This window comes from Parasteatoda tepidariorum, chromosome 8 (assembly GCF_982258835.1).
Source record: "Parasteatoda tepidariorum strain Cologne lab strain chromosome 8, Ptep-v5.0, whole genome shotgun sequence".
Taxonomy (NCBI): domain Eukaryota; kingdom Metazoa; phylum Arthropoda; class Arachnida; order Araneae; family Theridiidae; genus Parasteatoda; species Parasteatoda tepidariorum.
Genome location: NC_141762.1, coordinates 98,022,856 through 98,041,763, shown reverse-complemented (window position 1 = coordinate 98,041,763; position 18,908 = coordinate 98,022,856). Strand labels below are relative to the sequence as shown.

The window sequence follows — 18,908 nt, the reverse complement described above, 5'->3', positions numbered from 1 at the left end:
TCCTCTACCATCAGAACTTTTCTAGCTTCCCGCCATTTTAAAAAGTCAGTGTTTGTGCATCCTGCCTTAGAAGATTGTCGTCACATCTTCATCAGGAATGATATTGGGAGGAAACTTTCACGAGCTTCCTTCGACCCTTTAAAGTACTTCGACGAACTTTTGATGCTAATTATTCGAGTTCGAAAGTCAACAATCTCTTTAGATCGTGCGAAACCTGTCTTCCATGAAAGTAAATTTGTTACTATCTTCTGGAATATATAAGACTGTATAGTGTGAATGCCATTTAATTCTGTAATTTAGGAAGCCAAAAAAAAAAAAACGATTTAGATGAACTGTGCGTTTTCCAAAAAAGTATAGCGAATGAAGTAACTGCGGGGGGAGAGAGGGGGGAGTGTACTTTGCTCGCCACTCTCACCCATTTAAACCAATAATGTTCACCAGTTTTAACCAGTTATTTTCACCAGTTTCTCACCAGTAGTCTTATTCCGGAAAAGGACCCAAAGAAATATATTTATTGCTAATGAAACAACAAATTGTTTTTCACACTACAACGAATGTTTTAAAATATGAAAATTATAGGTATAATTGACAGATATGACGAAACAATTTTGAATTGTTATTTATATGCATTTTTCATATAATTTTAAATAATGCAATTTTGAATGTTGAAATAAAAAATCGGTCTAATAATTCCTGCGAAAATTGAATTTGGAAGAAGTCGCATTGTTTGAAAAAGTCTTCTATTTAAAACTTAAGATTGATTTCTCAGGAACTATTCGGTGGATTTCGTTCTGATTTGGATTCCCCAACTTCAAGTTACATTCGCTAAAATAATGCAAAAATTGTATACCATAGAATTCAATATTTTTTTACAATAATTAAATAAAATAAAAAAAGAAAGAAATATATTCACTAAAGGTTTTACTTGGGCTGGAATTATTTCTTGAAAAAAAAAGGTTTATAATTGTGCGAAAAATCTCACAATTTACTTAAAACGTTCTCAAGTTATGATAAAATACGCAAAAAGTAAAATTAACATTAAGGGGTACAAATTCAGGAGCACTCTCTAGCCCTGAGATCATATTACTCAAATTGCGTTTACCCCCTATTCGAATCCGTCGAGAAAACGATATGTTTATTTGAAGAAAGTACGTTTTTGCGTCTGATTCGGTTACTTAAAATATCGTTTGCACAAATTAATTAGCATGTCTGATATAACCCCCTCGAATCATTCAGATTGAGATCCAGAACGTGAAGATTGATTCATTAAGTCAAAAAATATTGATGGTGGTCCATGTATAATTTTTTTTTTGCACACTGTAAGTTTTGCACAATAGTAGTTTTCCATTTGTGCTGCAGGTTTGAAAAAAAAATGAAACAGGTATCGAAAAGAAAATGAAAGAGGTATATTTAAATTTTTTGTCAAAACACGTAAAGGTATCAAAATTAATAAAACATGAGGATTATATTCTTACCTGTATTTTGTTGTACTACGTTATACAGCTCAACTGACATCATAACTCTTTCCTATAACACAAATAGTTGCTTTAGTACAACCATAGCTCAAAAAAACAGTATAAATCGTACAATAAAAAATGCATGGTATGTCGCAATTCCTTTTAGGGTCATGCATGGTATGTTACAATTCCATTTATATTTGAAAAGTTGCATTCTTATCTACTTTTAAGCTCTTAACCAGAAAAAACCATTTGTTTATTAATTTATTAACTTATTCCTCTGTGGTGCTCGCCTCACTCAACGGTTGGCGGCCAGCTTGGCGAATAAAGGTTTTGAGGACAAGGTTTTGACAGGGTTTAAAGGCAGCCTTGTGATAAACATCAGGTTAAGAACTGGCGCTTACCTTTTACTAGTTAGCTTGGTGGCATAATGTTTAAGTTTGTTAATAATGTTTATTCGTTTGTTAAAGTTACACTAATATTTTAAATAAATTATTTTAAGAGAATATAACCTTTCATATTCTCTTCACCTTAATTTTATGAATGAAACATTTATTATCATTGAGATTTGAAATCAATGGTTTATTACCACAGCCTTAAGATAACGGATGATTGATTAACAAACAATTCTGATGGCCAAACGATTTTATACAATAGAATTGAATTTTGAGCAAAATATTATAACGAGAGTTTTCTTTTTCTTTTTTTAGTTAAATATTTTTTTGCCTTAACTATTTAAGACTGAGTTAACAAAAACTTTTGGTATTTGAATTAAATATAGCTATTTGCTTTGCTATACTTAGTAAGCGAGATTGAAACTTTTTTCATCAAAAACTAGCTGAACTTGATTTTAACAATAATCAATTTTTGTGGGTAAAATAAGCTTTCTACAATGGGCTAAGGTTGAGTCGCGGTTGCTCAGGAGACAGAGCTCGCGCTTCCCAATGAAGTAACCGGTATTCGATCCCAGCCATAGCTGATTGATTCATATTTCACACCCGGCTCGCTCCGACCAAAGTGCTGACGTAAAATATCCTCAGTGGTAGACGGATAATGGGTTATAGTTCCCTCGACACCAGGCTAACCGTGAAAGTTTTCGCGGTTTTCTTCTCCATGTAACACAAATATGGGTAAGTCCTTCACGAAGGCAAAATTTCTCCCAAATACTTGATCCAGTAGTTTTTTGTCTTCTGGACTGAATTCAAATTTACAAAGCTACGGAGTTGAACATTAGTAGCCGTAAACCCTAAATTGGGTCGGCTGTTTAATGACGGTTACAAAATAATATGAAATAAAAAATGGGATAAGGTTTGTAAGAAAAATAGACTTTTCTTAACACATAATTTAGCCATAATTTGCTTTCGAGTTTTACAAGTTTTAGGAGTGTAGTTATCGCGATAATGGGCTCTTATTTAGAGGCGAAATTTTAACTTCTAGTTTTTTGGTTAGAACTTTGCTTTATCCATACTTTATTTTGGTGGATAAGCAGACTACAAGAATTATCGTTTTGTAAGAGCAGCTAACGATTTGCTTCATTGGGACAAAGTTCTAAGGTTAAATTTAATTTATGGTTCCTAGATCAAAAATGAGCCAAAATGTGTTCTAGAGTATAAATTTGCTAATAGGCTAAGGAAAAATTTCGTGGGGCAAACGATTTCCTAAATCGGGCTAACATTTTTAAGCTAAATTCTTTATTTGCGATATTTTAGTTAATAATTTTAACTTGTTTTAGTCACTACTTTTTTTGTGAAAAGGGTAACACAAGTTTTTGTTGGCTAAGAGGGAATAATTTGTTTTTTTTTTTTAAAATTTGAGCGAAAACAGAATTAAATTTTCTTGTTTTCTGATCCATAATAACTAAAACTTTGTTGGCTGTAACTTTATTCAGGCATATGGATTTTATTTTAATTTATAACCGTTGTTGAATAGCCGACTCAATTTTTCAGTTTACCACTACTAAGGTTCAACTCGGTAGCCTTGTAATTCAGAGCCCAATTCAGGAGACAAGAGAACTCCTGGATCAATTATTGGGAGAAATTTGCTGTTACGGAGGACTTTTAATGGAACTAACCCGCATTTGAGTTATATGAAGAGGAAGACCATAAGTACCTCCCACGGTTAGCCTGATGGCAAAGGGACTCTAACCCATGATTCGTTTACCACTGAGGATATTTTACATCAGCACTGTGGTCAGGGCAAGTCGGATGCAGATTCGTATCGAACAGATCCCGGGGATTCAAACCCGGTTCACCTCATTGGACAACGAAAGCTCTATCCCCTGAGCCATCGCAGCTCAGGAATGTGGATTAACACCACTTCTTACAACGGGATTAAAATTTGATGCAAAACTAAAAACTGTTGTTTTTGGTTAAAATTTAGCCAAAATTTCTTTTAGCCATATTCTTTTTTTGTGTATTGACTAAAAAGTATTATTTGGTTACAGTAGACAAAAATTTTCCTCAAGGGAGCTAACATTCGGAGGTAAAATGTCAGCTTGTAGCAGCCAACTTCAAATTGATCCATAATTTGCTTCTGACTAAACTTGTTTCTGGTCGTGGCCTCACGAAAATTTTTGAATGGTTAACCATTTTCAATAATCAACTTAAACTAAGAGGATAAATTGGTAAAAAAAAATTCGTTTGCCGAGATGGCTCAGGAGATAGAGAGTTTGTCTTCCAAGGAGGTGAACCAGGTTTGAACCCCAGAGACGTCTGGTTGTTACGAATTCCGCATCCGGCTTGCACCAATAACCACAGTGCTGATGTAAAACATCCTCTGTGGTAGACAGGTTAGAGTCTGCTTGCTGTTAGGCTAACCGTAGGTGGTTTTCCTCTCCATGTAACGCAAATGAGGGTGAGTTCCATTTAAAAGCCCTCCACAAAGGCAAATTTTGCCCAATATTTAATACAGTAGTTCTATTGTCTTCTGGATTGGGTCTAAAATTACAAGGCTACGGAGTTGAACATTAGTAGTTGTAAACCCAAAAAGTTGCGTGGGCTGTTCAAGGACCATTATAAGATTGAAAAAAATTAGTTTAGCTAGCAAAGAGGCGTTTGCAACAAAAAAAACACAGGTTTTATAAATAAAAAAAATTTCTAGCAGATTGGCTAAAGAAAAGCTTTAGTGGTCAAGGATAGGCTTACAATACTCTCATATTACGCTAACTCGGAGTTGTAAAATTTAAAATATATTTTGCTCTAAAAATCTTCGATTTTTAATAAAAAACGGAAAATTCTCTCCGCTATTATTCTTAGTTGGGTTAAAAATTATTTTTGATTCATAATTTTCAAAATTTAGCTTAAATTAACTGAGCTTTAAATTTTTTTTTTGTCAAAAGCTAACTAAAATTTATCTTAGCTAATTTTTTTTCGCGAGTTAACAAACGAAACTTTTTCCTGACATAACGGATTGCTACTATGCTCAAATGCTTGAATGCGAAATTTTAAAGCTTGAAAATTTGCTTAAGATTGTTTTTTCAATATACGTTTTTATAGGTGGCACAGGTAGCAAAAAAGCTGGGTGGGAAAATGAAGGAAAATAATCTCCTACAATGGACTAATTTTTGAACTCAAAACTTAATTTCTTGGATTCCAAGTCAGAAATAAGCTGTACTTATTTTTGCTGTTGACATAAAACTGTTTATAATTGAGGGACTCAAATAAAAATAGAAATTTAAGAGGCACATTTTTATCTTGTTACTGAATTCTTAGTTGAACTCTGATAAATATATATATACAGGTATATGGGTGATACTCACGAAATATGACAATTTACTGTTCCTTGCTCCAAGATCTAATAATAAAAATTAATAAATAGCATTGACTGTTTTGTATAGTTAAAAAATTTAATTGAACTTCAAAATGTCATTTTCCTGGTGTATCCCAAACAATGTTTCCAACAATAACTAGCTTCAAAACTTTCTATAAATTTTTTAATATCTAATTTTTTTTATCTCAACCGGTATAAACATTTCCAGAATATACGCCGAGGGTATTATTTACAAAAATTTCGTTTAAAAATATTTTTCTGTCAATAATTTGTTTGTCCCAAGAAAATCTGTCGTTTTCCTGGCTACTTTTATTTAGTGGTTTATAACAAAAATAGATAGAGCCAGCAATCAATATCTTATGTTATGTTTATAGATTGATTAAATACCCTCCTATATGAACATGTCTTGTTGCATGAATGAAGAACCAATTTTATGGTTCAAAATCTATTTAAAAAATTTTTTCAAGGTGAGTGTTTTTGTGTTGTCATTTTCCTGGCTTCTTGAAATCATTAATAACATTAACTACATAGATTTATCTGAGTTATTTTAAGAAATCTTGTTTTCTGCAGAATATAAACCTCTTAGGCCAAAATATTAAATTAAAGTAAAGTTATATGCTATAAAATGGCAAATTTGTCATTATCGTGGCTGTCATTTTCCTGGCTTATGAATGCCAGAACAATGAAGTGTTACCAGAATTTTTTTTAACTGCTAATACTGTAAGGAGGGAAAGCAAATATTAACCTAATACCAAGTTTATGTATGATTGTAATATGCTTGAGTGTAATCAAAGTTATTTATTTATCTAATGATTGATTATTATACACAATTTTATTCTGTACATATCAGCAACAAAAAAATTTTTGATTCCTTCTACAGTAGATAAAAAGAATTAATTTAAGCAATTTATGGTCCATCTAACATAAAGGCCTAAGTTGAGTTTCTTACTATTAACTTAAAATGACTGTTTTTTAAACTTCTAAGCTAATATGTCATTTTCCTGGCATTCAAGATTTGGAGAATTTCTATTTCATTTTTTTTTCTCGAGCAAATGTTAATAAACTACACTGCTGCCTGTAAGATATTAATAAGTATAACTAAAGAAGTATACAAAAAAAGTTTAGATTATTTTGAAGACTTTAAATTTGAAGAAATTTTTGGTCCGAATTGTCATGTTCAGAAAGAATAACCCATATATATAATAAGTATAGAAATCGTTTACAATGAGCGAAAAAAATGTGTTTAGCAGAAACTTATTTTTCTAACAAAATTTTTATTAAAAAAATTGTACCAATAGTTTTTCGTGAACAAATATTAACATTAAAAAACTTTAAAGATTAACTGCCACTACAATTTTTCAATTCCCGTTCACTAGTATATGAAACATGTTAACTCGATTTTATCCTGAAGTTCATTTTGATAGATAACGGTTGATACTGTCGTTAACGTACTCCTTGCATTACACACCTTCGGACGTGAACTGAACACGCCTGTTTTGACAGTAGCGTCCACTTCAATCTGAACATACTCACTTCGGACAACACGTCTACCTCTCACTGAAACGCTTACTTCGACTTGAACATGTCTAGTTTGATGGATAAAACCCAATGAAACGTTGGCTTTCTAATTGTAAATGCGACATTATCCTCCTAGCGTTGTTGCTACTCAGTCTCGATCACACACAACGTGACGCTGTGCATAATGCTAATAGCAACAAAGGAGAGAACACGCACAATACCATGATACTAATACAGCTCTCATAAGTAGCACTCAAAATCTGGTTATCTTAATACAGCTCTCACGGCCTTTCATAAAACAGAAGGGAATCATACTGCAATACCTTTTCGTAGAATTCTATCCCAAGTAACATTCTGGTGGGGGAGTAATGCAGCATAGCTGCAACTACAGTTATTCAATAGTATATAACTGTGTTCCTCAAATTTTCATCACCACGATCCGGTCAAAGTTTGATAATTTTACCACGGCCTTATGAAAGAGGGAGAAGCTAATCCAGATATGTCTAATTAGTTTCAGTTCATAAAACAGTCGGTTCCTAGTAAACTTTCTTCCCCCCCACCCGAAAATATAAATGATAAAAGCACAATTGTTTCATTATCAGCATTTATATAAAATAAATGAAAGTCTTACGCACCGTAATGTATTCATGAATATAGTTATTTATGATCAGAACTGTGACCTCTTAGTATTAAATTCCAAAAAAAATGTTTAAATTATTTTCATCAGATCAGCTAACAAAATCTTAACTTTTTATTTTAATTCATTTATCTCAAATTTTGTTAAACGTATTAACCCATTCCTGCCCTAGTGTCTTCTTAAAAGACTGTAAATAAAGTGAAAAAATTTTAATTATTCGGATTTATTTTGCGTAAACAAAGTAGTTCTATCAACGAAAATATACTATTAATATAAATATTTTAATTTGGCTCTGTCATCATAAAAGTTGTAACATTTGTTTTAACGTTAGACTAAGCAATACAAATAAATTTACTACCACTTTTTTAAATCCAGTATTTTTCATACGTCGGTTACTTTTTGTGGACAAACTTAAAATTTTTAATTTTTAAGACACATTAAAATAAAATTTTTCTGAGAAACTTATTTCACTGAGACCGAGGGTCGAAAGGTCGGTCAAAAAAATTAAGGCAGTTAACTATTAAAGTACGTGGAAGTTTTTCTACGTTTGTAACTATAGTTTGTTCACCAGGAATTGGCTCTTGGCTCCATCTTCTCTGACGAAGAGTTCATTTCAACGCGGGAGTAAGAGGAGAAATGTTTCCGCGCTTGAAATTGAGACAACCCTTAATGAGCGCCAAACGTGAACGATTATTTTTCAATCACTTACTCCAGTTCATCATCTGCTATTCTACCTTTCGTTACTCTAGATAATTAAATATACTGTTGTAAAGTGTCTAAAAAAGGACAAACTAGTCACTCAAAAGAGAGAAATATCAAATTTGCGGAATATTTAATGTTAAAAAAATACGCATAAAGATTGCTAAATAAATATTTTTGTCATACGATCACTAAATAGCAACCTTGTTCAGGATTGTTCTCATCCTTATCCCATAAGTAGCGAAATAGTATCGACGGATACCACGTGATGAAGGTAGAGCCAAGTGCCAACTCCTATACAGCTTCCATTTTGCATTGAAAAAACGGTAATTGTGATTTTAGAAGTAAAAATACTAAATTTAAAAGTTGTGACAATTTTATTTATGAGAATCTCTTCGTTTGAGAGCTTGTACAACATTGAGGCTGAACATCTTTCGTGTTTACGAACGCTTTATTTTTTTTAGTGTGCCTTTTCGTATGACAGCTAAGCACTCTTAAGATTTAAGAAATAAACCGAAAGCTTTTAAAGACCAACCTGTTTTTGAAATAATCCTTTTAATGTATTTTAAGAGCTCGATAAAGAGTGCACTTTCAAAGGTTTCATTTGTAATTAATTATTTTACTTCATATTTTTTATTTTATTTTCCCCTTCATATTTTAAAGCTAAGCTAGAAAAAGTTAATAAATAAATATGAGTCTCATTCGCTTTGTCAAAATGAAGGCAAAACTTATCCTGTTTTTCGCTGAGGAGACGGTTATATACCTTCTTGTTTAGTAAAACAAAAAAGTATATATAAAGTATACCATTAAAAAAGTGAAAAAGTGTGCCTTCATTATTAAAAGTTTACAAAAAGCACACTTTTATTACATGGTATACCTTATTATACGGTATATACCTGTATATATGGATAAATACTTTTAAATTTTATTTATACTATGAGGATGTTTTCTAGACTAAGCACAAGATTTTGCCTTTTTTTTTAAAAGAGTGGCAGTGACATAATTTCGATTGAATTAGAACTATATGTTTCATTCTGGTGAAAACGACTTTCTTGCAAATGGCTTTAAATATTAGGAATAATTTTCTGATAGAATAAGTGTGATTTTTTATCCTTTTGAGTTCGTTGAAAGATATGTTGAAGTAGTATTTACAATGAATTTATTTTTCAAAATAATTATAGATTAAATGTGTCTTAAGCGGATATCACTGGAGAGTAAAATAACAGCAACTATTAGCGGAACCTCAACTCTAAAGGCAATTTCGCATTTCGGAGTTGTCGATAGGGTTGCTTAATTGCCAAAACGTTTGCTTGTAACGGGTTACTATTTTTTGTCCTTTATCTTCACTTTTATATAAAATTTTGTTTCTTCATGTGATACTATTATCTCATTCTTTTTCAATTTCTTTTTTTAAAAGGAGGAAAATGAAATCACAGACGCTCTAGAATATTGATAGATTCCGTTTAATTTCGTGCATTTTAAAAGTCTTTATTCAGCTACAAATAAAAATTCTGAACACTTCACTTCCACATTAGTGAAGCACCATAGTATAAAAAGAATTATGATATCTGGCTCATAATATGAAAATGATATTGAGATATAAATGAATTCCATTTTGCATCTCTAAAAGGATAAAGGGGTAAAAAGGGGATAAAATTAAATACTATCTAGTACTTTTACGATTTTTTTACATTGAATCGAGTGACTATAGAAGTTATTTATGTTTTATTTATAAAAGCTTATTTATGCATATTTACGTATCTAGCATTACTAGCTAGGCAAGTGAAGTATCGTATACGCTAAATAAAATAAAACCAAGCTGTCTGATTTAATACTTTAGCAATTCAAAAATTTATAAAAGTTTCTTGTGTAAAAAGAACAATTTTTTTACTTTGGCTTATACTACTTTATGCCACTGACATTGCTATCTAGACAAGTTAAGCTTTTCTACCAATTAAATTTTTTAAGCTTAATCCCATAAAATAGTCCTTTGAAATAATTGTTTAGAAGAAATGAGGATGTAATGTATGAAATATACAATTTTTGATTTACCTTTTAGTCATAAAATATTTATAACATTAGAACCATTAGATCTATATAATCAATTCCAATTTTTTTTTAAATTTTGCCCAAAAAATACATAATAAATAATGTTTGACTTGTCTATACAATAATGTGCCAGAATTTTATTATCATAAATTTTAATGTCATACTTTGCATTAACTGAAAATATTATCATGAATATCACTTTCATGAAATACCAATTTTTTTATAAAAATACAAGAAGATTTTCAATGTCATACTCGTAATTTATTATTGTAAAATTTAAAATATTCATTATTTATATGAGGTAATTCATATAAATTTACAAGATTTAATTTAGGACAAATTTGTTGTATTTCGAATTTACGCACTAAATAACAACTAAATAATAACTTATTAATAACAAGACTTATTAATAACAAGAAAAAAAAACAATATTTTATTAATAGCATACTTTTTACGTTCCCAGTTATTTTTGCTATAGGCTCTTTAAACGTGTTTTGCATTTTAAATAATACAAGAATCAATTTAAAAAATGAAACATTTAATATAAATACTTAGAACTTTATTCATTTACATTTGCAATTTTTTTTTCAATTTCCATCATAAAAGCAATATTACAACTCTTTTTTTCTACGCCAGACAAACCTTACATGGTTCCACAAAATATCTGAAATAAAATAAAGAAAGAACTATTATGATAAAATTTTACCCACATATCATTAGAATGAGGGAAATTATAAATATTATCAATTCGAAATCAGTTAAGCTCTCAGGTATCCCTTAAAAACTTATATTAAGTTTGATAGATATTTTGATTATAGTTCAAAGATTATTCCATAAACTAATGAAGGAAGGGAGGTATATTTGGTTTTATACTTTTTATGTTTGGACTGAAATTTCTTTTAAAAAATAAACGGTATTTATAAATGAAGACTATTGAAAAGGAAAGTATATTTAAAATTAGTAAGGTAATCTTACATACTAACTGCCAATGTAGAAAAGTAAAGTATCAATAGATAAATGTAAAGTGTAAATAAAAAGTAAAATCTTAATAGTTAACTTTGAATAATAAGAAAAAAACATTATTCAAATTTGTTTTATTAGTATGTTGTAACAATTATTTATTAGCTTTAAACTAATAACATTAAAACTTATTATTATAATTTGTTCCAATCAAAAACTTTCATTACTTTTGATAGAATTAATTTCTAAATTAATACAGATGAATTTTTCTGGTATTTCACATTAAGATCTTCGCCAAACAACTCGCCAAACTTTGTTGCATTATTATTTTAACATATAAAACATAAGAGATTGCTTTTCTTAAATTTAAATTTTAATCTTTATTTCTGCTGATTAAAAAAACATGTGTTCTATTGTTTGCAATATTTTTTTAATTCGTGATATAATTTTATTTCCCTCTAAGAATTCTTTGTTTGAATCGCTTAGAAAGTTCAGAAAACATGTTTGGTAAACATTTACCTTGTCCCCCACAAAGTTACTCTATTTTACGATAATTATTGAGAAGTTGTTTTTGAAAAAGGTAGTGAATATATTATATAAAAATAATTTTTAAAATTAAAAATTCCCCACTTCAAACTGCTCTATATTCCACAATCCCTTTCCTTTTTATTTTCTTTATCTGTTTCTACATTCATATTCTCTTTGCTTTGGTGTATTTTGATTAGCATACTATTTTTTTTTATAATTATTCAAACTTGACATACATTTATCTATAGATTACTTTACTTTTCTGTAATGGTAGCAAGTATATAAGTTTACCTTACTAATTTATCAATATAGTTTCATTTTCAATAGAACGAAAAATGTTTCACAAATAAGAAATTTTGTTGCATTATTATGACGTATAAAATATAAAGATTGAATTTCTTTATTGTTAAATTTTAATATTTCTTTTTAATTTTTATATGTGTTGAATGTAAAAGCATGTGTTTGATTATTTGAAAAAGTTAACATTTTGTCATTTGTGAAACAGTTGTTTTTTTTTCCTACGTATTACTTTAATTTTAGAAAAGCTTATTTCAAAACAGGTTAGAAAACTCAGAAAACATGTGTGGCAAATATTTACCTTATCTCTCACAAAGTTACCCCATTTTTCAGTAATTTTTAAAAATACTAATTCTCAATACCCCTATCTGTTTCTACATTCATCCCCTCTTTTATTTGGTGTATGATGATTTGCATAATATTTTGTTCATTATTATTCAAAGTTAACTATTGATTCCTTAATTTTTATTTATACTTTACATTTATCTATTGATCCTTTACTTTTCTACAATGTAAGTTTAAATTACTAATTTTTCAATACAGTTATATTTTCTAGTCTACATTTACATATACCATTTACTTTTTAAAAGAAATTTCTGTCCAAACATAAAAACTACAAAACCAATTATACCTCCCATCTTTCATTAGTATCTTTGAACTATAAATCAAAATATTTATCAAACTTAAAATAAGTTTCTGAGGGATACCTGAAGGTTTAACTGATTTCAAATTAATGGTATTTAATTTCCTTTACTTTAATAATGTGTCGGTAAAATTTTACCATGATAGTAATTTCTTTTACTTTAGATATTTTGAGGAACCCTGTAAAGTTTGTCTGGTGTACGAGGTGAGAGATGTAATATTGTTTTTATGATTGAAACTGAAAAACAATAATTCAAAATTGAAAATAAATACACTTGATAGTAACTGTTTCATTTTTTAAACTGATTCTTGTTTTATATAAAATGTAAAATACGCTTAAAGCCAATGAGAAAAATAATTGGGTATATAAAACATATTTCTCTTAATACAATATATTTTTTTCCAGTTATTAATGAATTTAAATTTATATAGTACACGTTACAATAAATTTGCCCTAAAATATATCCTGTAATTTTCAATTAAATCATCTTATACTAATAATTAATGTTTTAAATTTTACAATAAAAAGTTGTAAGCATGAGAACCAATGAAAACCAATCCTTTTTTATTTAATTTTTTTTTTAAAAATTGCTCTTTTGTAAATGTGATATTCTTGATAATAATCAAAGTTAATGCAATGTAAATGAATTCTATTACAATTACATCACAATGAAAAGAAGAGTCATTTTTGTATAGTCAAGTCCAGCATTATATATTATGTGTTTTTTAGACAAAATTAGAATTGATTTGATAAATCTGATAGTTTCAATGCTATAAATACTTTATGAGTAAAACGTAAGTCAAAAATTTAATATTTCATGCATTAAACCTTCATTTCTTCTAAAAAATTATATCAAAGGACTATTTTACAGGATTAAGAGTAAAAAATTAAATTTGAAGTAGCGCCTCACTTGTCTAGATAGCAATGTCCGTTGCATAAAGTGGTGCAAGTTAAAGTCGAAGAATTGTACTTTCTACGCATAAAACCTTAATGAATTTTCGAACTCCTAAACTATTAAATCAGACAACTTTGTTTTATTCTTATTCGATTCTTAGCGTAATGATATGCATAGCTAACGAATCGTATTTGCCTAATTAGCTATGTTAGATACGCAAATAGGTATAAATAAAAAACTGTACTTTTATACATAAAAAATAACTAACTTCAATGATATTAGTCACTTCGTTCAACGTAAAAAAAATCGCAAAAATACTAAATAGTATTTAAGTCTATCTCATTTTTATCCCTTTAGCTTTTTAGAAATCCAACATGAAATACATTGTTAATATCAATTGCATATTATGAGCTAGAAGTCATAATTCTTTTTAAACTATGCTGCTCCACTATCGTAAAAGTGAAGCGTTCAGAATTTTTATTTGCAGCTGAATAAATAATTTTAGAATGCGTAAAATTAAACGGATATCAATTCAGCGTCGCTTAAAACCTCTTTTTCAAGCTCTTAAAATATATTAAAATGGATTATTTGAAAAAGAAGTTGGTCTTTGAAAGCATTGGGTTTATTTCTAAAATCCTAAAAGTGCTTAGATGACATAAGGAAAGACGCACTAAAAAATAAAGCGTTCGTAAACGGGAAAAATGTTAAGGCTCAATGTTGGACAGTCTCTCAAACAAAGATATTCTAATAAATAAAATCGACACTACTCCTAAATTTAATATTTTTACTCCTAAAATTACAATTACCATTTTTGTTTATTTAATTCAATTTAGAAGCTGGGAAATTTCATGAAAAAGGGGAAAGTATTGGAAAATTCAAATTAGAATAATGCTATTATTTTGGATGTTTTCTGAATTAGAAAGGTTTGAAGTTTGATAATTTATAATAATTCTTATTGATAATTTAGTTTTTTAGTGTTGGCAACTCATTGAACATTGGCATTTGCTTGTTCTGATTTGGGTGAAGAACATGGTCAGATATTTAAAAAATCAATAAGTTAACATTATCTTCCTTAAAAAATGTTCCAAAGAATAAATATTATTTACTACACTTAATAGAAATATTGTGCAGTGTTAAAAAAGTTTTTGTTCTTAAATTCACTTAATTATACAAATTTTAATTAAACATTAATGCATGTAACGTAAGTTACCAAAAACTAGGAAAAGTTTTTATGTGTAAAAATGAACAAGTGATACAAAAGTAAAAATTATATTTTTTCTTTCTTACAGGATAACACTAAATAAGCAGTAATAGTTTTGTTTTCAAATATTACTTATTTATTGTTTTGTGCACTATTCAATATGCGTAACGTAAGTTACTGACCTGCATGTAATAATAGTTGTCATAAACTTACGTAAATATTTGCAATAATGATATACACGGACTTAATTAAATAGTTAAAAACGACTTTTTTATTATGGTGAAATAGAAAAATTTACGACTCAAGAAAACTGGGTTGTTTAATTACAACGCTTAGTATGATGATAGTATTCGTAAGATATTATTTGCAAGCTAGATATAGTTTTTTTTCAACTTCTGGATGGTTTTCAAAATTACACAGTTACGGAGTTAAACATCAGTAGTTGTAAACTCAAAAGTAGGGTCGGCTGTTCAACGACGGATATAAAAAAAAAATGCATGTTAAACTTTTTCTCTGGCCTGATCACAGAGACTTTAAAGCATTTGACACTAAACCTCTTAGAACAATTGTGAGGCAAGTTAGAACCACGCTTATGGACCAGAGGGAACCGAGTGTCCGAAATCTACACTTGAGTTGGCTAGATTCTTGCTTTAAAAATGGACACAAATGGTAATTGCATCAAAAAGTGTGTCCAGTAGGGTTTCTAAAGCAACTGCAGAACATGAAAACCCTATGAAGGAGAAGGGACTCAAGATTTCTCCTTTTTCTTCTTCCGAAACTATTGTGACTATAAATTCCAAATTGCAGCTACCCATCCCTCCCCTTCATATTGAAAGTCAAGAATACAAGTCCGTATTCAAAGTTATGCTTATTCAGAGAAAATATTGACTACACAAATATTTTAGCATATATAATTAATCTCCCGATTTTAATATATTAATTGCACTATTAAGTTATTACTCGTTTTTAATTACTCGAAATATTAAGATTGCTTCTTGACGTGTGAAAATTTAATCAGTTGATAAAAGTCATCACGGATTTTTCCTTGTTTTATTTCGCATACATTGTGCCAATCTATAAAGGTGTTTAGTGTCCGAAATTAGCTTAAAAAGAAACTAAAACTAGAAGTGAGAGTGACAGCAATAGAAATGAAGCATGCCTCAATATTTCAAATTTTATGTGTTTTTGAGAGATTTAAGTGGTTGTTAAAAAAAGTTCCCAGGTCTTGCTTATTTTTCTCTCGTGCGATATCCGTTTAAGACCCTTTTAATTTATAATTACTTAGAAAAAGTAAAGTCATTGCACAACAAAACTACCGAATTTAAAAAAATTCATTGTAAATTTATTTGTACCGCTCACTTTAACGTTAAAATAAATGCTACAACTTTCATGATTATAGAGCCAAATATAAATATTCACATTATTAATGCAGGTTGAGTAGCCAAATTTTTCAACAAAAATTAAGCACTTTAAGAAAATATCATAATTAGGATAGGCGCACTAATAATTTTTCTCCTTCATATTGTTGAAAGTTTTTTATACTTATGTTAACAAAATGCTTTTAAGGTAATTTTGGAAGTTACATGATCATGATAAAATAACTAGTTTCTGACAAGGAATTCTTTTCTTGATTACATTGGCCACTATAAAAACAATTTACGCACCATTTTAAATATATTCAATATTGAGAGGACCATTCTATTTTTCAAATTAATAATTATTTTACACAATTATGTAAAAAAATTAATTATTCAAAATTAGGATTAATTTATCTATTAAAAAGGTTATCAAGTGTATTTCCTTTGATTTAAATAAAAGTTATTTCACTGTCTTACCTGCAAGTAGGGAAAAAAATTAATAATGTAATAATGATAAAAAGAAAGGTCACGTACCGTTTCTTTCCGTTCTTCGAAGCAAGTCATGTCACCCAGTCATTGATTGAGCTCTAATTCTCCGGATAAATAACAAACGGAATATTCGTCAGGGCAGTCGGCTGGGCCTCCAACCAAGATGCAGGTCTTCCTGTTCGGTAAAATATAATAGCCTGACTGAGTGATAGTAAACCATAGGTATTGGACAAATCTGAATATTTGCCTTCGTTGGTGTAACACGTGACATAGAGCTGCTTGACATTTTCTAGCCTCCATTGTTCCGTCTTCAGCTGCAGGAGGGTTCAGTTATAATTATTCCTGCAAAACACATTAGGGGAGTAAGGGGCAGAAAACAGCATCATTTGACAACTTTTAGACACGATGCGGTAATTGCATAAACATTGATCATGATGCCCTTAAGTCGAAATCATGACATCAGCTTCATCCAAAACGAAAATTCCCAGCTTCTTCAAATCGAAAAATCGCTTTCCCCCAGTCCAATGAAACACTTTTACAGGCGTTCCGATCACAAAATGCTCCATCATTGTCGAACCTCTTGGCATGTTCTAGCCTATAACAGCCATTCGGAATTCAATCCCTTCGCAAAATTGCGCCATTTTTTTTCGCTACCTCGCCAATCAACAGGGCAAACTAATAAGTAGGTGCTAATATCAAAACCTAGTCGTAATGTAACTCCGAATGTGTTCTTGCTAAACTAGACAAAACGAAAGCTGTCGTTTTACCAGTGTCACTCTGCGATCGTGCTATTACATTGACCGGAGAACCCGCTACTAAAGTTGGAAGAGTTGTTTTTTGACTCTTGGAAGGAGCATTAAAGCCCATCGCATGTTACTTTTTACAGATTTTCTGGAAGATGGAGGTGTTCGAAAGATTCCACCGAATACAGAGGAGAGTCACCGTTCTTTCGCTAAACTTCAACTTAATGGGGAGGAAACCAATAGTTGGGTCCTTAGAATCTTTCTCGTAATGGATATTTCAGCCGCGGACAAACAAATTTCCGCATCATCATTCGGTAGTATTTGCATCGACTTTAACATCGTTTTTGTTTGCGTCTGTTAGAGAAGGTGTATCGAAAATAGGCTTCTTAATCTCATGCTGTTTTGTGTCTGCAGACTTCTCTAGAGATGGTGATCGAGATAGTGGAGAGCTGCCTACTTCCCATGGTCTTAAAACAGGCTTAGAAGAAAGTCTGAAATAATCTAAAAGCTGACGCAAGTCTGTCACTTTATCTGTCATATCTAAAATTAAAAAAAAATGCTTTATAAGAAAAATAAAGTAATTGCAAAAATTACTTAAATAAAATAGTTGTTAAATTTAAAGAACAACAATACTTTCTGTTATATATATAGTAACTCGTACCTTATATGCTATTTGATATTCATAATCGTTAACTTGTCAGACAAAAAATCAGTCTATACAGTCTTTAATTAAATTTTGAATAAAAATGACTGTAATTTCTCTTACCCAAAATATCACAGTAATATTAACAAAAATTAAAAAATATTTCTTTTAAAACTATATCCGAAAAAAAATTTTTTTCTTCCTCACCATTAGCTTATGCTTAAATAGCAGTACACATGAAAAGGAGGGATCTTTTTCAATTGCAAATTGTTATCAAAGGACGCAATTTAACTTTGTGAAAAGCAATTTTACTGTTGAGAACAGTGCATATGATGGAAAACAAATTTAAAAGTAATCAAATACATCAGTGTTCTCCCTTAGTATTTTCAGAAGGGCGAGCTATTCTTTAAACCCTATAAATCAAGAGACGATAGAGAAGTCCTGGTTCATTCCTCACTCAAAGCTGAAGCTACGATTTCCTACCTCATGACGTTACGCTGCACACAGATCTCGAAAATCACAACTAAAGGATATGAAAACTTTGCTGTTTTTACTTTCTGTAAGAAATGAGTTGAATGCTCGACATTTCAGCTAATAGCTGTCAAACTTTACACTGCTAAATTATTTCTACTCAAAAAAATAATATTCATACATTTTCTTATAGTATTAAAAATTAACATTTTAAAGTTAGAAAAATTTCTCAATGTTTGTCATCATGGTTTAATTATCGTTTTCTAATTTTAGCTCTTTACTTTTAATGTAAAATAAAAGAGCATATAAGAACACTTTTATAGTAACATATTGTTAGATAACAATTAAATGGGATGTCTGTCTAATTTTAATATATTTTCATATATTTACACATTAAGACACAAAAGCCTTAAATGATAATTGTGAAAAAAAATCTTTGAGCATATAATAATGAAAATATTACACATAACTATTTAAGATTCATGCGTTATAATTAAAACGCATAAATATTTTGAATAATAACATTAAAAAATATATTCATTGTGAAATTGA

General features: G+C 29.7%; 1 long non-coding RNA gene across 1 annotated transcript in view; it reads right to left on the bottom strand.

Annotated features, from left to right (window-relative positions):
• The window catches only part of LOC122272393 (uncharacterized), a 33,532-nt gene extending 15,748 nt beyond the window's left edge, over window positions 1-17,784 (bottom strand). Inside the window, exons 1-2 of the long non-coding RNA XR_011636809.2 lie at window positions 16,545-17,784; window positions 1,476-1,527 (exon numbers count right to left, since the gene is read on the bottom strand). This is a non-coding gene — a long non-coding RNA (uncharacterized LOC122272393). The remainder of the gene's footprint in view (window positions 1-1,475; window positions 1,528-16,544) is intronic.
• Between the last annotated feature and the right edge of the window lie 1,124 nt (window positions 17,785-18,908).